The sequence below is a fragment of the Schistocerca nitens genome, chromosome 9 (genome assembly GCF_023898315.1).
Source record: "Schistocerca nitens isolate TAMUIC-IGC-003100 chromosome 9, iqSchNite1.1, whole genome shotgun sequence".
NCBI classification, from domain to species: Eukaryota; Metazoa; Arthropoda; class Insecta; order Orthoptera; family Acrididae; genus Schistocerca; species Schistocerca nitens.
Window position 1 is genome coordinate 452,975,725 of NC_064622.1, and position 18,936 is coordinate 452,994,660.

An 18,936-nucleotide genomic window follows, 5' to 3' on the forward strand; every position below is an offset into this window, starting at 1 on the left:
GGGCCCATAACCCAGAGGTCCGTGGATCGAAACCACGCTCTGCTAAAATTATTTCTTTTCCTGATTGTGTCGAGCACGATTATTACGCCTAGAGAGTCGGCTGGGGGCATTGATTCAGCCTCAAAAGCAAACCCCGTAATTCTGAAGTGTGAAGAATGCGAGAACTACTTCCTATGATGCATCATTTTTTAAGATTTTGCAGCAAGTTAATGGCAAAGTTAATGCTCTTCCGCCCCACACGCGCAACACTCGAGCAGGTTTGTGAGATAAAAATCGCGTCTCCCCGGCGGGGAATCGAACCCCGGTCTCCCGCGTGACAGGCGGGGATACTAACCACTATACTACCGAGGACGGGATGCAGGCAGCTGTCTGTGTGGGAGACACTTGTTGCAAGTAGCTGTAAACGGTCTACACTAAGTTCGGCGACTGATAGTGCAATAATTAAAAATCTAGTGTGCCTCCCCGGCGGGGAATCGAACCCCGGTCTCCCGCGTGACAGGCGGGGATACTAACCACTATACTACCGAGGAAGACGCAACTAGCGCCTATAATGCACATTAATCTTGCTGACATAGCTGATACATCTGAAATGTAGCCTCCCGATGCTGTCAGAGACAGCTGCTACGAAATAAAAGTATGCCCCAGGTGAGGCTCGAACTCACAACCCCGGCATTGCTCACGGCTACTGCCTTATAAGTACCGTGCGCTAACCAATTGCGCCACTGGGGCTACAGCGAAACGCTCTCAGTTAGCCATATTCGCTTTGCTGCAAACCAGTGGTGGCTACAAAAACATATGATCGCCACCTGCGGCCATACTGCGACTTTGGCACCTAAGTACGAATGCTTCGTGCTATTCGTGTTTGATATGCTACGCTTACATGCACATCAACCGCCTCTCGTCATCGAAAAAATGCAGAAAAACGCGCGCCTTGCCTCGTGCTACCTGTCGAACAGCGAGCGCAGATGTGTGGCAAGCTCCAAGCTCTGCAGGCGCACCGCGACCACGCAGCTGGACGAGTGGTGCCTTCCTTGGGAGCTTGATGAGCCCTGGAGAACACGTTTCTTAGCGAATTGCACTTGTCTCGTAGCGAGAAATGCTGCCACTGGCCCTGTGGCGCAACGGATAACGCGTCTGACTACGGATCAGAAGATTCCAGGTTCGAATCCTGGCAGGGTCGGCATTTTGTTAGTTGCCAACGCGTAGCTGGGCAGTGGATTTCGTATGTCGCCGCATCGTGCAGTGCTTTGTTACTCCTGTGCATCTCGCAGCTGCATGTCGAGGCGATCGTGGTAAATATCGCTGCGTGCAAGCGTCAGCGTAGCGTCAGTCGAGCAAAGTCGAGACAAGTCAAGCTGAGAGCTGTAGGAGATGTTACGCAATCAAATGTAGGCGTGTGAAAGCGACGCAGACAACACTGCCCAAGTGTCCCAAGTGATGTGACGAAGAGCCAGTATACACCCACACAGCAGAGTGGCGCAGTGGAAGCGTGCTGGGCCCATAACCCAGAGGTCCGTGGATCGAAACCACGCTCTGCTAAAATTATTTCTTTTCCTGATTGTGTCGAGCACGATTATTACGCCTAGAGAGTCGGCTGGGGGCATTGATTCAGCCTCAAAAGCAAACCCCGTAATTCTGAAGTGTGAAGAATGCGAGAACTACTTCCTATGATGCATCATTTTTTAAGATTTTGCAGCAAGTTAATGGCAAAGTTAATGCTCTTCCGCCCCACACGCGCAACACTCGAGCAGGTTTGTGAGATAAAAATCGCGTCTCCCCGGCGGGGAATCGAACCCCGGTCTCCCGCGTGACAGGCGGGGATACTAACCACTATACTACCGAGGACGGGATGCAGGCAGCTGTCTGTGTGGGAGACACTTGTTGCAAGTAGCTGTAAACGGTCTACACTAAGTTCGGCGACTGATAGTGCAATAATTAAAAATCTAGTGTGCCTCCCCGGCGGGGAATCGAACCCCGGTCTCCCGCGTGACAGGCGGGGATACTAACCACTATACTACCGAGGAAGACGCAACTAGCGCCTATAATGCACATTAATCTTGCTGACATAGCTGATACATCTGAAATGTAGCCTCCCGATGCTGTCAGAGACAGCTGCTACGAAATAAAAGTATGCCCCAGGTGAGGCTCGAACTCACAACCCCGGCATTGCTCACGGCTACTGCCTTATAAGTACCGTGCGCTAACCAATTGCGCCACTGGGGCTACAGCGAAACGCTCTCAGTTAGCCATATTCGCTTTGCTGCAAACCAGTGGTGGCTACAAAAACATATGATCGCCACCTGCGGCCATACTGCGACTTTGGCACCTAAGTACGAATGCTTCGTGCTATTCGTGTTTGATATGCTACGCTTACATGCACATCAACCGCCTCTCGTCATCGAAAAAATGCAGAAAAACGCGCGCCTTGCCTCGTGCTACCTGTCGAACAGCGAGCGCAGATGTGTGGCAAGCTCCAAGCTCTGCAGGCGCACCGCGACCACGCAGCTGGACGAGTGGTGCCTTCCTTGGGAGCTTGATGAGCCCTGGAGAACACGTTTCTTAGCGAATTGCACTTGTCTCGTAGCGAGAAATGCTGCCACTGGCCCTGTGGCGCAACGGATAACGCGTCTGACTACGGATCAGAAGATTCCAGGTTCGAATCCTGGCAGGGTCGGCATTTTGTTAGTTGCCAACGCGTAGCTGGGCAGTGGATTTCGTATGTCGCCGCATCGTGCAGTGCTTTGTTACTCCTGTGCATCTCGCAGCTGCATGTCGAGGCGATCGTGGTAAATATCGCTGCGTGCAAGCGTCAGCGTAGCGTCAGTCGAGCAAAGTCGAGACAAGTCAAGCTGAGAGCTGTAGGAGATGTTACGCAATCAAATGTAGGCGTGTGAAAGCGACGCAGACAACACTGCCCAAGTGTCCCAAGTGATGTGACGAAGAGCCAGTATACACCCATACAGCAGAGTGGCGCAGTGGAAGCGTGCTGGGCCCATAACCCAGAGGTCCGTGGATCGAAACCACGCTCTGCTAAAATTATTTCTTTTCCTGATTGTGTCGAGCACGATTATTACGCCTAGAGAGTCGGCTGGGGGCATTGATTCAGCCTCAAAAGCAAACCCCGTAATTCTGAAGTGTGAAGAATGCGAGAACTACTTCCTATGATGCATCATTTTTTAAGATTTTGCAGCAAGTTAATGGCAAAGTTAATGCTCTTCCGCCCCACACGCGCAACACTCGAGCAGGTTTGTGAGATAAAAATCGCGTCTCCCCGGCGGGGAATCGAACACCGGTCTCCCGCGTGACAGGCGGGGATACTAACCACTATACTACCGAGGACGGGATGCAGGCAGCTGTCTGTGTGGGAGACACTTGTTGCAAGTAGCTGTAAACGGTCTACACTAAGTTCGGCGACTGATAGTGCAATAATTAAAAATCTGGTGTGCCTCCCCGGCGGGGAATCGAACCCCGGTCTCCCGCGTGACAGGCGGGGATACTAACCACTATACTACCGAGGAAGACGCAACTAGCGCCTATAATGCACATTAATCTTGCTGACATAGCTGATACATCTGAAATGTAGCCTCCCGATGCTGTCAGAGACAGCTGCTACGAAATAAAAGTATGCCCCAGGTGAGGCTCGAACTCACAACCCCGGCATTGCTCACGGCTACTGCCTTATAAGTACCGTGCGCTAACCAATTGCGCCACTTTTTTTTTTTTTTTTTTTTTTTTCGCCTTATTTTTTTTTTTTTTTTTTTTTCCTAGTCAGACGCCTTAACCACTTTTTTTTTTTTTTTTTCTTCTTACTTTAATTTTTTGTTTTTCGAATGCTCTACGACTTTTTTTTTTTTGAGTGCTCTACGGCTTTTTTTTTTTTTGTTTTTGCTCTGCCACTTTTTTTTTTTGCCACTTTTTTTTTTGTCCAATGCCTTTTTTTTTTTTTTTTTTTTTTTTTTTTTTTTTTTTTTTTTTTCCATCACTGTGATTGTAAAGTAAGGCGGTATTAGGACCAGCTCTTGCTTTGTTTCCTCTGAATCCAAAATATTTCTTTTTGCTTCTGTTACATTAAGGTCTTGAGTAAAAAGTTAGCATAATTTTCTTTATAGTTACGAGTTTTCAGTAACTTGTGATGCTCGGTTAGCAGATAGATCCAAAAATCCTCTTTGCTTTTCTCTTCTTTCTTGAAGAGGTAATGCACTGTTGCAGCTTTCAGCCAGTTGACTGCGTTTCGCTTCGCGGTAGGAAAGGGTACATCATCCGGTGCCAAAAAGTCCGCCGGTGTTATTGCGTGAGGTGACGTTCGGAGGATAACCGCCAACTTCTGTCGTACATACAGCCATATATCTTGAACCCTGTCACACACGAAACGATGTTCTTCGTTATCAATTAAATTACACGTTTCACAGAGTGGCGAGGCAGCGAGGTGGATCGTATGAAGTTTAGAGTTAGTTGCAAATTTCCTGTTTACAGCGAAGTACCATGTTGCTTTCAGGTCGGTAGCTATAGTACGGTTATGAATATTGTCCCATATCACTTTCCAGTTATAACATGGGTATTTGTGTTCTATGTTATTTTTCTTCTTCTCTGCCATCAATTTGCCATATATTTCTTTTACGTTGTTCATATCGTTTGCCGGAATTCGTGAATGTAGATAGCTATATTCGATTAAAAACCATCGCAAATGGTAAAGTGCGCTCGGAATATGCTGCACATGAATAGGTGGTGAGAGGTCATCTGGAGCTATTTCTGTTAGAAGGTGTGCAGCGAGACAACTGCTTGATTGTCTCCATTGCCGAAACGTATTGCAGATGTACAGAGCATGGGACTTTTTTGTAACATCCGTTAAGTTTAAGCCTCCGTTTTTAGTGGCGAGTGTCAGCGTGTCATATGGGATTTTAAATATGTGACCACGGCTCACAAAATAGCCTATTGCCGACATAATTTGTTTGGCAATGACGGCGGGCACTGGCAAAACCTGTGCGATATAATTGACTTTGGAAGTAATGGAGACGTTCGCGAGAGACACTCGCTGAATTTCATTTAGTTGCCTAATACTGTGTGTCCGTACACTAGCACGTATGGTAGTTAATACTTTTCTGTAGTTGGTCGCAATAGTTTGACGTATATTTTTTCGAAAATCAACGCCGAGACACTTCAAGGCCGTGAGCTCGCGTAACGGACCTTGGGAGCGCATGCCAATGCCACGTCCGATATTGAATATGCCGGACTTGGTTTTGTTCAACTTTGCGGCCGACGCTTTTTCGTATTTGTCAATTATTTGCATCGCCGTCTCGATTTCTGCCATATTCATAACAAGAAATCCAACATCATCCGCATAAACTTGACAAAGTATTTTGTTTCCTCGTATTTGTAATCCTTGTAACCGCTGAGTCAAGGTAGCGAGTAAGGGTTCGATGGCCAAGGCAAAAAGTGCCATGGACAACGGACAACCTTGCCTGACAGAACTGGCGATCTCTATTGGCCGGCTAGGCTGCCCATTGATGATTATCCGTGAGGAATTATTCTTGACCAAACGCCGTATGACTTCAACGAATCTCGGCGGAAAGCCCATTGCATCCATCGTTGTCAGGAGGTAGGAGTGGCTGATCCTGTCGAAGGCTTTATCAAAATCTAACGACACGATGGCACATTGTAGTCGGCACACTTCCGCTATGGAAATTATGTCGCGGTAGTTGGCCAATGTCTGTTGAATTCGTCTACCCTTGCCCACACTTGACTGATACGGTCCGGTAACACTGGTCATTACATGTTGCAGTCTGTGGGCTAAGAGCCGCGTAAAAATTTTATAATCACTGTTCAGCAGCGTGATTGGTCTCAAGTTTCCAATTTTCTTGCCAGCCGAGAATTTTTTGGTTAACACTATGATCCCTTCTCGAAAATCTTTTGGTATCTCCTGACTGAGTGTCAGCAGTTCATTACAGATGCCTGTAAGTCTATGTCGGATATGGTTCCAAAAGACTTGATAAAACTCTGCTGGTATTCCGTCGGCTCCAGGGGATTTATTTTTTGCACTTTTATAAACAGCATACTCTACATCGTCTTCGGTTGCCTCTGCAATTAGAGCGTCCGCAGACGCGGTACTAACTCTTCCTTGCAGGTTGGCCAGTAAATCATCCTGTGCTTGTTCGTCTACTACTTTAGCTGAAAACAAGTTGTCAAAATGGGTTACGATTGCCGCTTTTATTTCGTTATGCATTGTTAAGGTGGTTCCATTCTCAGTTTGGAGCTCCGTCAGTATTTTGCGGAATCCTCTGTTAGTTTCACGAATCACGTGATAGATTGAAGTAGCTTCTTGTTGTGCTATAGTCTCTGCTCTTGACCGTATCTGGTAACCTTCAAGCTGTTGTCTCCGTAACGTCAGTATTTTTGCCTGGACTTTTTTAATTCGGTCATGGTGCCCAATAGCTGATGCACCTTGCTGGTAAAGTTCTCGGAGACAGTGAAAGTAAAATTCCATTGTTCGTTTATGCCAAAAGCTCTTCTCCCGGGAGTAGTGGATGAAACATCTACGGATCCGTGGTTTGGCGCATTTAAGCCACCAATCCATGGTCGAGGTGTAGGAGGCAAGTTTGGACTCGCAGTCTCTCCACGTGGTGAGAAAGGCTTCGTGACAGGCAGGGTCTTTTAAGTGTGAAACATTAAGTTTCCACAGCCCTTTATAGCGACATGTTCCTTGTCGTTCCATATTTAGTGTGCAGATATATGCAGCGTGGTCCGAAAAAACGGTCGGCCAAACTTCAGATTGCAGAATGCGGTGTTTCAGATTGGGTGAGACGTATATCCGATCTAACCGGCTTGCTGAATGATTAGTGAGGTGAGTAAAGCCAGGTGCAGCTCCGTGCTTGTGCTCCCACGAATCAGTTAAACGGAGGTCAGTGACGATCCGTTCCAGTTCTGGCGATTTGTTAAAGTTCGGAGTTTGGTCTGCGGCATGAAGTACACTATTAAAGTCACCTCCAAGGATGGTATGGCTGCAGCGTACACCAAACAATGGAACAATTCCTTCCTTAAAAAACTGTGCTCTTTGGCGACGATTGGTAGAACCAGAGGGGGCATAGACATTAATGATCCTCGTGGTCTGGAAGGTGCCGGCAATACCTCTGCCGTTAGGCAGTTTGTCTACGTCCTTAATCATGATGCCCTCTTTGAAAATAAATGCAGTACCCAAGTCACATCCGATTCCAGGATTAACTATAGCATTATACCCTTGTATGAAGTCAAGTTTAATGTTTGCTACTTCTTGTAATAACAATATGTCCACATCAGAGGCATATAGAAAATCTCTTAAATTTTGTACATTAAAGACGCTACATATTTTGTTGACATTCAGCGTGGCGATCCTATAGGCCTGCAACGGAACTACGTTCGCCAAAACGGGAGTACCTTTAGGAAAAACTCAAACAACAAGTCACATCGAAAAAACATCAAGAAATCTGATCGCCACTGGGGCTACAGCGAAACGCTCTCAGTTAGCCATATTCGCTTTGCTGCAAACCAGTGGTGGCTACAAAAACATATGATCGCCACCTGCGGCCATACTGCGACTTTGGCACCTAAGTACGAATGCTTCGTGCTATTCGTGTTTGATATGCTACGCTTACATGCACATCAACCGCCTCTCGTCATCGAAAAAATGCAGAAAAACGCGCGCCTTGCCTCGTGCTACCTGTCGAACAGCGAGCGCAGATGTGTGGCAAGCTCCAAGCTCTGCAGGCGCACCGCGACCACGCAGCTGGACGAGTGGTGCCTTCCTTGGGAGCTTGATGAGCCCTGGAGAACACGTTTCTTAGCGAATTGCACTTGTCTCGTAGCGAGAAATGCTGCCACTGGCCCTGTGGCGCAACGGATAACGCGTCTGACTACGGATCAGAAGATTCCAGGTTCGAATCCTGGCAGGGTCGGCATTTTGTTAGTTGCCAACGCGTAGCTGGGCAGTGGATTTCGTATGTCGCCGCATCGTGCAGTGCTTTGTTACTCCTGTGCATCTCGCAGCTGCATGTCGAGGCGATCGTGGTAAATATCGCTGCGTGCAAGCGTCAGCGTAGCGTCAGTCGAGCAAAGTCGAGACAAGTCAAGCTGAGAGCTGTAGGAGATGTTACGCAATCAAATGTAGGCGTGTGAAAGCGACGCAGACAACACTGCCCAAGTGTCCCAAGTGATGTGACGAAGAGCCAGTATACACCCACACAGCAGAGTGGCGCAGTGGAAGCGTGCTGGGCCCATAACCCAGAGGTCCGTGGATCGAAACCACGCTCTGCTAAAATTATTTCTTTTCCTGATTGTGTCGAGCACGATTATTACGCCTAGAGAGTCGGCTGGGGGCATTGATTCAGCCTCAAAAGCAAACCCCGTAATTCTGAAGTGTGAAGAATGCGAGAACTACTTCCTATGATGCATCATTTTTTAAGATTTTGCAGCAAGTTAATGGCAAAGTTAATGCTCTTCCGCCCCACACGCGCAACACTCGAGCAGGTTTGTGAGATAAAAATCGCGTCTCCCCGGCGGGGAATCGAACCCCGGTCTCCCGCGTGACAGGCGGGGATACTAACCACTATACTACCGAGGACGGGATGCAGGCAGCTGTCTGTGTGGGAGACACTTGTTGCAAGTAGCTGTAAACGGTCTACACTAAGTTCGGCGACTGATAGTGCAATAATTAAAAATCTAGTGTGCCTCCCCGGCGGGGAATCGAACCCCGGTCTCCCGCGTGACAGGCGGGGATACTAACCACTATACTACCGAGGAAGACGCAACTAGCGCCTATAATGCACATTAATCTTGCTGACATAGCTGATACATCTGAAATGTAGCCTCCCGATGCTGTCAGAGACAGCTGCTACGAAATAGAAGTATGCCCCAGGTGAGGCTCGAACTCACAACCCCGGCATTGCTCACGGCTACTGCCTTATAAGTACCGTGCGCTAACCAATTGCGCCACTGGGGCTACAGCGAAACGCTCTCAGTTAGCCATATTCGCTTTGCTGCAAACCAGTGGTGGCTACAAAAACATATGATCGCCACCTGCGGCCATACTGCGACTTTGGCACCTAAGTACGAATGCTTCGTGCTATTCGTGTTTGATATGCTACGCTTACATGCACATCAACCGCCTCTCGTCATCGAAAAAATGCAGAAAAACGCGCGCCTTGCCTCGTGCTACCTGTCGAACAGCGAGCGCAGATGTGTGGCAAGCTCCAAGCTCTGCAGGCGCACCGCGACCACGCAGCTGGACGAGTGGTGCCTTCCTTGGGAGCTTGATGAGCCCTGGAGAACACGTTTCTTAGCGAATTGCACTTGTCTCGTAGCGAGAAATGCTGCCACTGGCCCTGTGGCGCAACGGATAACGCGTCTGACTACGGATCAGAAGATTCCAGGTTCGAATCCTGGCAGGGTCGGCATTTTGTTAGTTGCCAACGCGTAGCTGGGCAGTGGATTTCGTATGTCGCCGCATCGTGCAGTGCTTTGTTACTCCTGTGCATCTCGCAGCTGCATGTCGAGGCGATCGTGGTAAATATCGCTGCGTGCAAGCGTCAGCGTAGCGTCAGTCGAGCAAAGTCGAGACAAGTCAAGCTGAGAGCTGTAGGAGATGTTACGCAATCAAATGTAGGCGTGTGAAAGCGACGCAGACAACACTGCCCAAGTGTCCCAAGTGATGTGACGAAGAGCCAGTATACACCCACACAGCAGAGTGGCGCAGTGGAAGCGTGCTGGGCCCATAACCCAGAGGTCCGTGGATCGAAACCACGCTCTGCTAAAATTATTTCTTTTCCTGATTGTGTCGAGCACGATTATTACGCCTAGAGAGTCGGCTGGGGGCATTGATTCAGCCTCAAAAGCAAACCCCGTAATTCTGAAGTGTGAAGAATGCGAGAACTACTTCCTATGATGCATCATTTTTTAAGATTTTGCAGCAAGTTAATGGCAAAGTTAATGCTCTTCCGCCCCACACGCGCAACACTCGAGCAGGTTTGTGAGATAAAAATCGCGTCTCCCCGGCGGGGAATCGAACCCCGGTCTCCCGCGTGACAGGCGGGGATACTAACCACTATACTACCGAGGACGGGATGCAGGCAGCTGTCTGTGTGGGAGACACTTGTTGCAAGTAGCTGTAAACGGTCTACACTAAGTTCGGCGACTGATAGTGCAATAATTAAAAATCTAGTGTGCCTCCCCGGCGGGGAATCGAACCCCGGTCTCCCGCGTGACAGGCGGGGATACTAACCACTATACTACCGAGGAAGACGCAACTAGCGCCTATAATGCACATTAATCTTGCTGACATAGCTGATACATCTGAAATGTAGCCTCCCGATGCTGTCAGAGACAGCTGCTACGAAATAAAAGTATGCCCCAGGTGAGGCTCGAACTCACAACCCCGGCATTGCTCACGGCTACTGCCTTATAAGTACCGTGCGCTAACCAATTGCGCCACTGGGGCTACAGCGAAACGCTCTCAGTTAGCCATATTCGCTTTGCTGCAAACCAGTGGTGGCTACAAAAACATATGATCGCCACCTGCGGCCATACTGCGACTTTGGCACCTAAGTACGAATGCTTCGTGCTATTCGTGTTTGATATGCTACGCTTACATGCACATCAACCGCCTCTCGTCATCGAAAAAATGCAGAAAAACGCGCGCCTTGCCTCGTGCTACCTGTCGAACAGCGAGCGCAGATGTGTGGCAAGCTCCAAGCTCTGCAGGCGCACCGCGACCACGCAGCTGGACGAGTGGTGCCTTCCTTGGGAGCTTGATGAGCCCTGGAGAACACGTTTCTTAGCGAATTGCACTTGTCTCGTAGCGAGAAATGCTGCCACTGGCCCTGTGGCGCAACGGATAACGCGTCTGACTACGGATCAGAAGATTCCAGGTTCGAATCCTGGCAGGGTCGGCATTTTGTTAGTTGCCAACGCGTAGCTGGGCAGTGGATTTCGTATGTCGCCGCATCGTGCAGTGCTTTGTTACTCCTGTGCATCTCGCAGCTGCATGTCGAGGCGATCGTGGTAAATATCGCTGCGTGCAAGCGTCAGCGTAGCGTCAGTCGAGCAAAGTCGAGACAAGTCAAGCTGAGAGCTGTAGGAGATGTTACGCAATCAAATGTAGGCGTGTGAAAGCGACGCAGACAACACTGCCCAAGTGTCCCAAGTGATGTGACGAAGAGCCAGTATACACCCACACAGCAGAGTGGCGCAGTGGAAGCGTGCTGGGCCCATAACCCAGAGGTCCGTGGATCGAAACCACGCTCTGCTAAAATTATTTCTTTTCCTGATTGTGTCGAGCACGATTATTACGCCTAGAGAGTCGGCTGGGGGCATTGATTCAGCCTCAAAAGCAAACCCCGTAATTCTGAAGTGTGAAGAATGCGAGAACTACTTCCTATGATGCATCATTTTTTAAGATTTTGCAGCAAGTTAATGGCAAAGTTAATGCTCTTCCGCCCCACACGCGCAACACTCGAGCAGGTTTGTGAGATAAAAATCGCGTCTCCCCGGCGGGGAATCGAACCCCGGTCTCCCGCGTGACAGGCGGGGATACTAACCACTATACTACCGAGGACGGGATGCAGGCAGCTGTCTGTGTGGGAGACACTTGTTGCAAGTAGCTGTAAACGGTCTACACTAAGTTCGGCGACTGATAGTGCAATAATTAAAAATCTAGTGTGCCTCCCCGGCGGGGAATCGAACCCCGGTCTCCCGCGTGACAGGCGGGGATACTAACCACTATACTACCGAGGAAGACGCAACTAGCGCCTATAATGCACATTAATCTTGCTGACATAGCTGATACATCTGAAATGTAGCCTCCCGATGCTGTCAGAGACAGCTGCTACGAAATAAAAGTATGCCCCAGGTGAGGCTCGAACTCACAACCCCGGCATTGCTCACGGCTACTGCCTTATAAGTACCGTGCGCTAACCAATTGCGCCACTGGGGCTACAGCGAAACGCTCTCAGTTAGCCATATTCGCTTTGCTGCAAACCAGTGGTGGCTACAAAAACATATGATCGCCACCTGCGGCCATACTGCGACTTTGGCACCTAAGTACGAATGCTTCGTGCTATTCGTGTTTGATATGCTACGCTTACATGCACATCAACCGCCTCTCGTCATCGAAAAAATGCAGAAAAACGCGCGCCTTGCCTCGTGCTACCTGTCGAACAGCGAGCGCAGATGTGTGGCAAGCTCCAAGCTCTGCAGGCGCACCGCGACCACGCAGCTGGACGAGTGGTGCCTTCCTTGGGAGCTTGATGAGCCCTGGAGAACACGTTTCTTAGCGAATTGCACTTGTCTCGTAGCGAGAAATGCTGCCACTGGCCCTGTGGCGCAACGGATAACGCGTCTGACTACGGATCAGAAGATTCCAGGTTCGAATCCTGGCAGGGTCGGCATTTTGTTAGTTGCCAACGCGTAGCTGGGCAGTGGATTTCGTATGTCGCCGCATCGTGCAGTGCTTTGTTACTCCTGTGCATCTCGCAGCTGCATGTCGAGGCGATCGTGGTAAATATCGCTGCGTGCAAGCGTCAGCGTAGCGTCAGTCGAGCAAAGTCGAGACAAGTCAAGCTGAGAGCTGTAGGAGATGTTACGCAATCAAATGTAGGCGTGTGAAAGCGACGCAGACAACACTGCCCAAGTGTCCCAAGTGATGTGACGAAGAGCCAGTATACACCCACACAGCAGAGTGGCGCAGTGGAAGCGTGCTGGGCCCATAACCCAGAGGTCCGTGGATCGAAACCACGCTCTGCTAAAATTATTTCTTTTCCTGATTGTGTCGAGCACGATTATTACGCCTAGAGAGTCGGCTGGGGGCATTGATTCAGCCTCAAAAGCAAACCCCGTAATTCTGAAGTGTGAAGAATGCGAGAACTACTTCCTATGATGCATCATTTTTTAAGATTTTGCAGCAAGTTAATGGCAAAGTTAATGCTCTTCCGCCCCACACGCGCAACACTCGAGCAGGTTTGTGAGATAAAAATCGCGTCTCCCCGGCGGGGAATCGAACCCCGGTCTCCCGCGTGACAGGCGGGGATACTAACCACTATACTACCGAGGACGGGATGCAGGCAGCTGTCTGTGTGGGAGACACTTGTTGCAAGTAGCTGTAAACGGTCTACACTAAGTTCGGCGACTGATAGTGCAATAATTAAAAATCTAGTGTGCCTCCCCGGCGGGGAATCGAACCCCGGTCTCCCGCGTGACAGGCGGGGATACTAACCACTATACTACCGAGGAAGACGCAACTAGCGCCTATAATGCACATTAATCTTGCTGACATAGCTGATACATCTGAAATGTAGCCTCCCGATGCTGTCAGAGACAGCTGCTACGAAATAAAAGTATGCCCCAGGTGAGGCTCGAACTCACAACCCCGGCATTGCTCACGGCTACTGCCTTATAAGTACCGTGCGCTAACCAATTGCGCCACTGGGGCTACAGCGAAACGCTCTCAGTTAGCCATATTCGCTTTGCTGCAAACCAGTGGTGGCTACAAAAACATATGATCGCCACCTGCGGCCATACTGCGACTTTGGCACCTAAGTACGAATGCTTCGTGCTATTCGTGTTTGATATGCTACGCTTACATGCACATCAACCGCCTCTCGTCATCGAAAAAATGCAGAAAAACGCGCGCCTTGCCTCGTGCTACCTGTCGAACAGCGAGCGCAGATGTGTGGCAAGCTCCAAGCTCTGCAGGCGCACCGCGACCACGCAGCTGGACGAGTGGTGCCTTCCTTGGGAGCTTGATGAGCCCTGGAGAACACGTTTCTTAGCGAATTGCACTTGTCTCGTAGCGAGAAATGCTGCCACTGGCCCTGTGGCGCAACGGATAACGCGTCTGACTACGGATCAGAAGATTCCAGGTTCGAATCCTGGCAGGGTCGGCATTTTGTTAGTTGCCAACGCGTAGCTGGGCAGTGGATTTCGTATGTCGCCGCATCGTGCAGTGCTTTGTTACTCCTGTGCATCTCGCAGCTGCATCTCGAGGCGATCGTGGTAAATATCGCTGCGTGCAAGCGTCAGCGTAGCGTCAGTCGAGCAAAGTCGAGACAAGTCAAGCTGAGAGCTGTAGGAGATGTTACGCAATCAAATGTAGGCGTGTGAAAGCGACGCAGACAACACTGCCCAAGTGTCCCAAGTGATGTGACGAAGAGCCAGTATACACCCACACAGCAGAGTGGCGCAGTGGAAGCGTGCTGGGCCCATAACCCAGAGGTCCGTGGATCGAAACCACGCTCTGCTAAAATTATTTCTTTTCCTGATTGTGTCGAGCACGATTATTACGCCTAGAGAGTCGGCTGGGGGCATTGATTCAGCCTCAAAAGCAAACCCCGTAATTCTGAAGTGTGAAGAATGCGAGAACTACTTCCTATGATGCATCATTTTTTAAGATTTTGCAGCAAGTTAATGGCAAAGTTAATGCTCTTCCGCCCCACACGCGCAACACTCGAGCAGGTTTGTGAGATAAAAATCGCGTCTCCCCGGCGGGGAATCGAACCCCGGTCTCCCGCGTGACAGGCGGGGATACTAACCACTATACTACCGAGGACGGGATGCAGGCAGCTGTCTGTGTGGGAGACACTTGTTGCAAGTAGCTGTAAACGGTCTACACTAAGTTCGGCGACTGATAGTGCAATAATTAAAAATCTAGTGTGCCTCCCCGGCGGGGAATCGAACCCCGGTCTCCCGCGTGACAGGCGGGGATACTAACCACTATACTACCGAGGAAGACGCAACTAGCGCCTATAATGCACATTAATCTTGCTGACATAGCTGATACATCTGAAATGTAGCCTCCCGATGCTGTCAGAGACAGCTGCTACGAAATAAAAGTATGCCCCAGGTGAGGCTCGAACTCACAACCCCGGCATTGCTCACGGCTACTGCCTTATAAGTACCGTGCGCTAACCAATTGCGCCACTGGGGCTACAGCGAAACGCTCTCAGTTAGCCATATTCGCTTTGCTGCAAACCAGTGGTGGCTACAAAAACATATGATCGCCACCTGCGGCCATACTGCGACTTTGGCACCTAAGTACGAATGCTTCGTGCTATTCGTGTTTGATATGCTACGCTTACATGCACATCAACCGCCTCTCGTCATCGAAAAAATGCAGAAAAACGCGCGCCTTGCCTCGTGCTACCTGTCGAACAGCGAGCGCAGATGTGTGGCAAGCTCCAAGCTCTGCAGGCGCACCGCGACCACGCAGCTGGACGAGTGGTGCCTTCCTTGGGAGCTTGATGAGCCCTGGAGAACACGTTTCTTAGCGAATTGCACTTGTCTCGTAGCGAGAAATGCTGCCACTGGCCCTGTGGCGCAACGGATAACGCGTCTGACTACGGATCAGAAGATTCCAGGTTCGAATCCTGGCAGGGTCGGCATTTTGTTAGTTGCCAACGCGTAGCTGGGCAGTGGATTTCGTATGTCGCCGCATCGTGCAGTGCTTTGTTACTCCTGTGCATCTCGCAGCTGCATGTCGAGGCGATCGTGGTAAATATCGCTGCGTGCAAGCGTCAGCGTAGCGTCAGTCGAGCAAAGTCGAGACAAGTCAAGCTGAGAGCTGTAGGAGATGTTACGCAATCAAATGTAGGCGTGTGAAAGCGACGCAGACAACACTGCCCAAGTGTCCCAAGTGATGTGACGAAGAGCCAGTATACACCCACACAGCAGAGTGGCGCAGTGGAAGCGTGCTGGGCCCATAACCCAGAGGTCCGTGGATCGAAACCACGCTCTGCTAAAATTATTTCTTTTCCTGATTGTGTCGAGCACGATTATTACGCCTAGAGAGTCGGCTGGGGGCATTGATTCAGCCTCAAAAGCAAACCCCGTAATTCTGAAGTGTGAAGAATGCGAGAACTACTTCCTATGATGCATCATTTTTTAAGATTTTGCAGCAAGTTAATGGCAAAGTTAATGCTCTTCCGCCCCACACGCGCAACACTCGAGCAGGTTTGTGAGATAAAAATCGCGTCTCCCCGGCGGGGAATCGAACCCCGGTCTCCCGCGTGACAGGCGGGGATACTAACCACTATACTACCGAGGACGGGATGCAGGCAGCTGTCTGTGTGGGAGACACTTGTTGCAAGTAGCTGTAAACGGTCTACACTAAGTTCGGCGACTGATAGTGCAATAATTAAAAATCTAGTGTGCCTCCCCGGCGGGGAATCGAACCCCGGTCTCCCGCGTGACAGGCGGGGATACTAACCACTATACTACCGAGGAAGACGCAACTAGCGCCTATAATGCACATTAATCTTGCTGACATAGCTGATACATCTGAAATGTAGCCTCCCGATGCTGTCAGAGACAGCTGCTACGAAATAAAAGTATGCCCCAGGTGAGGCTCGAACTCACAACCCCGGCATTGCTCACGGCTACTGCCTTATAAGTACGGTGCGCTAACCAATTGCGCCACTGGGGCTACAGCGAAACGTTCTCAGTTAGCCATATTCGCTTTGCTGCAAACCAGTGGTGGCTACAAAAACATATGATCGCCACCTGCGGCCATACTGCGACTTTGGCACCTAAGTACGAATGCTTCGTGCTATTCGTGTTTGATATGCTACGCTTACATGCACATCAACCGCCTCTCGTCATCGAAAAAATGCAGAAAAACGCGCGCCTTGCCTCGTGCTACCTGTCGAACAGCGAGCGCAGATGTGTGGCAAGCTCCAAGCTCTGCAGGCGCACCGCGACCACGCAGCTGGACGAGTGGTGCCTTCCTTGGGAGCTTGATGAGCCCTGGAGAACACGTTTCTTAGCGAATTGCACTTGTCTCGTAGCGAGAAATGCTGCCACTGGCCCTGTGGCGCAACGGATAACGCGTCTGACTACGGATCAGAAGATTCCAGGTTCGAATCCTGGCAGGGTCGGCATTTTGTTAGTTGCCAACGCGTAGCTGGGCAGTGGATTTCGTATGTCGCCGCATCGTGCAGTGCTTTGTTACTCCTGTGCATCTCGCAGCTGCATGTCGAGGCGATCGTGGTAAATATCGCTGCGTGCAAGCGTCAGCGTAGCGTCAGTCGAGCAAAGTCGAGACAAGTCAAGCTGAGAGCTGTAGGAGATGTTACGCAATCAAATGTAGGCGTGTGAAAGCGACGCAGACAACACTGCCCAAGTGTCCCAAGTGATGTGACGAAGAGCCAGTATACACCCACACAGCAGAGTGGCGCAGTGGAAGCGTGCTGGGCCCATAACCCAGAGGTCCGTGGATCGAAACCACGCTCTGCTAAAATTATTTCTTTTCCTGATTGTGTCGAGCACGATTATTACGCCTAGAGAGTCGGCTGGGGGCATTGATTCAGCCTCAAAAGCAAACCCCGTAATTCTGAAGTGTGAAGAATGCGAGAACTACTTCCTATGATGCATCATTTTTTAAGATTTTGCAGCAAGTTAATGGCAAAGTTAATGCTCTTCCGCCCCACACGCGCAACACTCGAGCAGGTTTGTGAGATAAAAATCGCGTCTCCCCGGCGGGGAATCGAACCCCGGTCTCCCGCGTGACAGGCGGGGATACTAACCACTATACTACCGAGGACGGGATGCAGGCAGCTGTCTGTGTGGGAGACACTTGTTGCAAGTAGCTGTAAACGGTCTACACTAAGTTCGGCGACTGATAGTGCAATAATTAAAAATCTAGTGTGCCTCCCCGGCGGGGAATCGAACCCCGGTCTCCCGCGTGACAGGCGGGGATACTAACCACTATACTACCGAGGAAGACGCAACTAGCGCCTATAATGCACATTAATCTTGCTGACATAGCTGATACATCTGAAATGTAGCCTCCCGATGCTGTCAGAGACAGCTGCTACGAAATAAAAGTATGCCCCAGGTGAGGCTCGAACTCACAACCCCGGCATTGCTCACGGCTACTGCCTTATAAGTACCGTGCGCTAACCAATTGCGCCACTGGGGCTACAGCGAAACGTTCTCAGTTAGCCATATTCGCTTTGCTGCAAACCAGTGGTGGCTACAAAAACATATGATCGCCACCTGCGGCCATACTGCGACTTTGGCACCTAAGTACGAATGCTTCGTGCTATTCGTGTTTGATATGCTACGCTTACATGCACATCAACCGCCTCTCGTCATCGAAAAAATGCAGAAAAACGCGCGCCTTGCCTCGTGCTACCTGTCGAACAGCGAGCGCAGATGTGTGGCAAGCTCCAAGCTCTGCAGGCGCACCGCGACCACGCAGCTGGACGAGTGGTGCCTTCCTTGGGAGCTTGATGAGCCCTGGAGAACACGTTTCTTAGCGAATTGCACTTGTCTCGTAGCGAGAAATGCTGCCACTGGCCCTGTGGCGCAACGGATAACGCGTCTGACTACGGATCAGAAGATTCCAGGTTCGAATCCTGGCAGGGTCGGCATTTTGTTAGTTGCCAACGCGTAGCTGGGCAGTGGATTTCGTATGTCGCCGCATCGTGCAGTGCTTTGTTACTCCTGTGCATCTCGCAGCTGCATGTCGAGGCGATCGTGGTAAATATCGCTGCGTGCAAGCGTCAGCGTAGCGTCAGTCGAGCAAAGTCGAGACAAGTCAAGCTGAGAGCTGTAGGAGATGTTACGCAATCAAATGTAGGCGTGTGAAAGCGACGCAGACAACACTGCCCAAGTGTCCCAAGTGATGTGACGAAGAGCCAGTATACACCCACACAGCAGAGTGGCGCAGTGGAAGCGTGCTGGGCCCATAACCCAGAGGTCCGTGGATCGAAACCACGCTCTGCTAAAATTATTTCTTTTCCTGATTGTGTCGAGCACGATTATTACGCCTAGAGAGTCGGCTGGGGGCATTGATTCAGCCTCAAAAGCAAACCCCGTAATTCTGAAGTGTGAAGAATGCGAGAACTACTTCCTATGATGCATCATTTTTTAAGATTTTGCAGCAAGTTAATGGCAAAGTTAATGCTCTTCCGCCCCACA

General features: G+C 50.2%; 49 non-coding genes across 49 annotated transcripts; 20 read left to right on the top strand and 29 right to left on the bottom strand.

The window, feature by feature from the left end:
- Positions 1–279: 279 nt before the first annotated feature.
- On the bottom strand, positions 280–351 carry Trnad-guc (transfer RNA aspartic acid (anticodon GUC)). The gene has a single exon. It is a non-coding gene; the product is annotated as a tRNA-Asp (tRNA).
- Positions 352–458: 107 nt separating this feature from the next.
- On the bottom strand, positions 459–530 carry Trnad-guc (transfer RNA aspartic acid (anticodon GUC)). Its single transcript has one exon. It is a non-coding gene; the product is annotated as a tRNA-Asp (tRNA).
- A 107-nt stretch (positions 531–637) lies between these two features.
- Positions 638–729, bottom strand: Trnai-uau (transfer RNA isoleucine (anticodon UAU)). Its single transcript is given in 2 exon segments — positions 638–673; positions 692–729. It is a non-coding gene; the product is annotated as a tRNA-Ile (tRNA).
- Positions 730–1,107: 378 nt separating this feature from the next.
- On the top strand, positions 1,108–1,180 carry Trnar-acg (transfer RNA arginine (anticodon ACG)). The gene has a single exon. It is a non-coding gene; the product is annotated as a tRNA-Arg (tRNA).
- A 287-nt stretch (positions 1,181–1,467) lies between these two features.
- Positions 1,468–1,539, top strand: Trnam-cau (transfer RNA methionine (anticodon CAU)). Its single transcript has one exon. It is a non-coding gene; the product is annotated as a tRNA-Met (tRNA).
- A 234-nt stretch (positions 1,540–1,773) lies between these two features.
- Positions 1,774–1,845, bottom strand: Trnad-guc (transfer RNA aspartic acid (anticodon GUC)). Its single transcript has one exon. It is a non-coding gene; the product is annotated as a tRNA-Asp (tRNA).
- A 107-nt stretch (positions 1,846–1,952) lies between these two features.
- Trnad-guc (transfer RNA aspartic acid (anticodon GUC)) lies at positions 1,953–2,024 on the bottom strand. The gene has a single exon. It is a non-coding gene; the product is annotated as a tRNA-Asp (tRNA).
- Positions 2,025–2,131: 107 nt separating this feature from the next.
- Positions 2,132–2,223, bottom strand: Trnai-uau (transfer RNA isoleucine (anticodon UAU)). Its single transcript is given in 2 exon segments — positions 2,132–2,167; positions 2,186–2,223. It is a non-coding gene; the product is annotated as a tRNA-Ile (tRNA).
- A 378-nt stretch (positions 2,224–2,601) lies between these two features.
- Positions 2,602–2,674, top strand: Trnar-acg (transfer RNA arginine (anticodon ACG)). Its single transcript has one exon. It is a non-coding gene; the product is annotated as a tRNA-Arg (tRNA).
- A 287-nt stretch (positions 2,675–2,961) lies between these two features.
- Positions 2,962–3,033, top strand: Trnam-cau (transfer RNA methionine (anticodon CAU)). The gene has a single exon. It is a non-coding gene; the product is annotated as a tRNA-Met (tRNA).
- A 234-nt stretch (positions 3,034–3,267) lies between these two features.
- Trnad-guc (transfer RNA aspartic acid (anticodon GUC)) lies at positions 3,268–3,339 on the bottom strand. Its single transcript has one exon. It is a non-coding gene; the product is annotated as a tRNA-Asp (tRNA).
- A 107-nt stretch (positions 3,340–3,446) lies between these two features.
- Positions 3,447–3,518, bottom strand: Trnad-guc (transfer RNA aspartic acid (anticodon GUC)). The gene has a single exon. It is a non-coding gene; the product is annotated as a tRNA-Asp (tRNA).
- A 4,334-nt stretch (positions 3,519–7,852) lies between these two features.
- On the top strand, positions 7,853–7,925 carry Trnar-acg (transfer RNA arginine (anticodon ACG)). Its single transcript has one exon. It is a non-coding gene; the product is annotated as a tRNA-Arg (tRNA).
- A 287-nt stretch (positions 7,926–8,212) lies between these two features.
- Positions 8,213–8,284, top strand: Trnam-cau (transfer RNA methionine (anticodon CAU)). Its single transcript has one exon. It is a non-coding gene; the product is annotated as a tRNA-Met (tRNA).
- A 234-nt stretch (positions 8,285–8,518) lies between these two features.
- Positions 8,519–8,590, bottom strand: Trnad-guc (transfer RNA aspartic acid (anticodon GUC)). The gene has a single exon. It is a non-coding gene; the product is annotated as a tRNA-Asp (tRNA).
- Positions 8,591–8,697: 107 nt separating this feature from the next.
- Positions 8,698–8,769, bottom strand: Trnad-guc (transfer RNA aspartic acid (anticodon GUC)). The gene has a single exon. It is a non-coding gene; the product is annotated as a tRNA-Asp (tRNA).
- A 107-nt stretch (positions 8,770–8,876) lies between these two features.
- Positions 8,877–8,968, bottom strand: Trnai-uau (transfer RNA isoleucine (anticodon UAU)). Its single transcript is given in 2 exon segments — positions 8,877–8,912; positions 8,931–8,968. It is a non-coding gene; the product is annotated as a tRNA-Ile (tRNA).
- Positions 8,969–9,346: 378 nt separating this feature from the next.
- On the top strand, positions 9,347–9,419 carry Trnar-acg (transfer RNA arginine (anticodon ACG)). The gene has a single exon. It is a non-coding gene; the product is annotated as a tRNA-Arg (tRNA).
- Positions 9,420–9,706: 287 nt separating this feature from the next.
- Positions 9,707–9,778, top strand: Trnam-cau (transfer RNA methionine (anticodon CAU)). The gene has a single exon. It is a non-coding gene; the product is annotated as a tRNA-Met (tRNA).
- Positions 9,779–10,012: 234 nt separating this feature from the next.
- On the bottom strand, positions 10,013–10,084 carry Trnad-guc (transfer RNA aspartic acid (anticodon GUC)). Its single transcript has one exon. It is a non-coding gene; the product is annotated as a tRNA-Asp (tRNA).
- A 107-nt stretch (positions 10,085–10,191) lies between these two features.
- Positions 10,192–10,263, bottom strand: Trnad-guc (transfer RNA aspartic acid (anticodon GUC)). The gene has a single exon. It is a non-coding gene; the product is annotated as a tRNA-Asp (tRNA).
- Positions 10,264–10,370: 107 nt separating this feature from the next.
- On the bottom strand, positions 10,371–10,462 carry Trnai-uau (transfer RNA isoleucine (anticodon UAU)). Its single transcript is given in 2 exon segments — positions 10,371–10,406; positions 10,425–10,462. It is a non-coding gene; the product is annotated as a tRNA-Ile (tRNA).
- A 378-nt stretch (positions 10,463–10,840) lies between these two features.
- On the top strand, positions 10,841–10,913 carry Trnar-acg (transfer RNA arginine (anticodon ACG)). The gene has a single exon. It is a non-coding gene; the product is annotated as a tRNA-Arg (tRNA).
- Positions 10,914–11,200: 287 nt separating this feature from the next.
- Positions 11,201–11,272, top strand: Trnam-cau (transfer RNA methionine (anticodon CAU)). Its single transcript has one exon. It is a non-coding gene; the product is annotated as a tRNA-Met (tRNA).
- A 234-nt stretch (positions 11,273–11,506) lies between these two features.
- Trnad-guc (transfer RNA aspartic acid (anticodon GUC)) lies at positions 11,507–11,578 on the bottom strand. The gene has a single exon. It is a non-coding gene; the product is annotated as a tRNA-Asp (tRNA).
- A 107-nt stretch (positions 11,579–11,685) lies between these two features.
- Trnad-guc (transfer RNA aspartic acid (anticodon GUC)) lies at positions 11,686–11,757 on the bottom strand. The gene has a single exon. It is a non-coding gene; the product is annotated as a tRNA-Asp (tRNA).
- Positions 11,758–11,864: 107 nt separating this feature from the next.
- Trnai-uau (transfer RNA isoleucine (anticodon UAU)) lies at positions 11,865–11,956 on the bottom strand. The gene is given in 2 exon segments: positions 11,865–11,900; positions 11,919–11,956. It is a non-coding gene; the product is annotated as a tRNA-Ile (tRNA).
- A 378-nt stretch (positions 11,957–12,334) lies between these two features.
- Trnar-acg (transfer RNA arginine (anticodon ACG)) lies at positions 12,335–12,407 on the top strand. The gene has a single exon. It is a non-coding gene; the product is annotated as a tRNA-Arg (tRNA).
- Positions 12,408–12,694: 287 nt separating this feature from the next.
- On the top strand, positions 12,695–12,766 carry Trnam-cau (transfer RNA methionine (anticodon CAU)). Its single transcript has one exon. It is a non-coding gene; the product is annotated as a tRNA-Met (tRNA).
- A 234-nt stretch (positions 12,767–13,000) lies between these two features.
- On the bottom strand, positions 13,001–13,072 carry Trnad-guc (transfer RNA aspartic acid (anticodon GUC)). Its single transcript has one exon. It is a non-coding gene; the product is annotated as a tRNA-Asp (tRNA).
- A 107-nt stretch (positions 13,073–13,179) lies between these two features.
- Trnad-guc (transfer RNA aspartic acid (anticodon GUC)) lies at positions 13,180–13,251 on the bottom strand. Its single transcript has one exon. It is a non-coding gene; the product is annotated as a tRNA-Asp (tRNA).
- Positions 13,252–13,358: 107 nt separating this feature from the next.
- Trnai-uau (transfer RNA isoleucine (anticodon UAU)) lies at positions 13,359–13,450 on the bottom strand. The gene is given in 2 exon segments: positions 13,359–13,394; positions 13,413–13,450. It is a non-coding gene; the product is annotated as a tRNA-Ile (tRNA).
- A 378-nt stretch (positions 13,451–13,828) lies between these two features.
- On the top strand, positions 13,829–13,901 carry Trnar-acg (transfer RNA arginine (anticodon ACG)). Its single transcript has one exon. It is a non-coding gene; the product is annotated as a tRNA-Arg (tRNA).
- Positions 13,902–14,188: 287 nt separating this feature from the next.
- On the top strand, positions 14,189–14,260 carry Trnam-cau (transfer RNA methionine (anticodon CAU)). The gene has a single exon. It is a non-coding gene; the product is annotated as a tRNA-Met (tRNA).
- Positions 14,261–14,494: 234 nt separating this feature from the next.
- Positions 14,495–14,566, bottom strand: Trnad-guc (transfer RNA aspartic acid (anticodon GUC)). Its single transcript has one exon. It is a non-coding gene; the product is annotated as a tRNA-Asp (tRNA).
- A 107-nt stretch (positions 14,567–14,673) lies between these two features.
- Trnad-guc (transfer RNA aspartic acid (anticodon GUC)) lies at positions 14,674–14,745 on the bottom strand. The gene has a single exon. It is a non-coding gene; the product is annotated as a tRNA-Asp (tRNA).
- Positions 14,746–14,852: 107 nt separating this feature from the next.
- Positions 14,853–14,944, bottom strand: Trnai-uau (transfer RNA isoleucine (anticodon UAU)). The gene is given in 2 exon segments: positions 14,853–14,888; positions 14,907–14,944. It is a non-coding gene; the product is annotated as a tRNA-Ile (tRNA).
- A 378-nt stretch (positions 14,945–15,322) lies between these two features.
- Positions 15,323–15,395, top strand: Trnar-acg (transfer RNA arginine (anticodon ACG)). Its single transcript has one exon. It is a non-coding gene; the product is annotated as a tRNA-Arg (tRNA).
- Positions 15,396–15,682: 287 nt separating this feature from the next.
- Positions 15,683–15,754, top strand: Trnam-cau (transfer RNA methionine (anticodon CAU)). The gene has a single exon. It is a non-coding gene; the product is annotated as a tRNA-Met (tRNA).
- Positions 15,755–15,988: 234 nt separating this feature from the next.
- Trnad-guc (transfer RNA aspartic acid (anticodon GUC)) lies at positions 15,989–16,060 on the bottom strand. The gene has a single exon. It is a non-coding gene; the product is annotated as a tRNA-Asp (tRNA).
- Positions 16,061–16,167: 107 nt separating this feature from the next.
- Positions 16,168–16,239, bottom strand: Trnad-guc (transfer RNA aspartic acid (anticodon GUC)). Its single transcript has one exon. It is a non-coding gene; the product is annotated as a tRNA-Asp (tRNA).
- A 107-nt stretch (positions 16,240–16,346) lies between these two features.
- On the bottom strand, positions 16,347–16,438 carry Trnai-uau (transfer RNA isoleucine (anticodon UAU)). The gene is given in 2 exon segments: positions 16,347–16,382; positions 16,401–16,438. It is a non-coding gene; the product is annotated as a tRNA-Ile (tRNA).
- A 378-nt stretch (positions 16,439–16,816) lies between these two features.
- Positions 16,817–16,889, top strand: Trnar-acg (transfer RNA arginine (anticodon ACG)). Its single transcript has one exon. It is a non-coding gene; the product is annotated as a tRNA-Arg (tRNA).
- A 287-nt stretch (positions 16,890–17,176) lies between these two features.
- On the top strand, positions 17,177–17,248 carry Trnam-cau (transfer RNA methionine (anticodon CAU)). Its single transcript has one exon. It is a non-coding gene; the product is annotated as a tRNA-Met (tRNA).
- Positions 17,249–17,482: 234 nt separating this feature from the next.
- Trnad-guc (transfer RNA aspartic acid (anticodon GUC)) lies at positions 17,483–17,554 on the bottom strand. The gene has a single exon. It is a non-coding gene; the product is annotated as a tRNA-Asp (tRNA).
- Positions 17,555–17,661: 107 nt separating this feature from the next.
- Positions 17,662–17,733, bottom strand: Trnad-guc (transfer RNA aspartic acid (anticodon GUC)). Its single transcript has one exon. It is a non-coding gene; the product is annotated as a tRNA-Asp (tRNA).
- A 107-nt stretch (positions 17,734–17,840) lies between these two features.
- Positions 17,841–17,932, bottom strand: Trnai-uau (transfer RNA isoleucine (anticodon UAU)). The gene is given in 2 exon segments: positions 17,841–17,876; positions 17,895–17,932. It is a non-coding gene; the product is annotated as a tRNA-Ile (tRNA).
- Positions 17,933–18,310: 378 nt separating this feature from the next.
- Trnar-acg (transfer RNA arginine (anticodon ACG)) lies at positions 18,311–18,383 on the top strand. Its single transcript has one exon. It is a non-coding gene; the product is annotated as a tRNA-Arg (tRNA).
- Positions 18,384–18,670: 287 nt separating this feature from the next.
- On the top strand, positions 18,671–18,742 carry Trnam-cau (transfer RNA methionine (anticodon CAU)). The gene has a single exon. It is a non-coding gene; the product is annotated as a tRNA-Met (tRNA).
- The last annotated feature ends 194 nt before the right edge of the window (positions 18,743–18,936 follow it).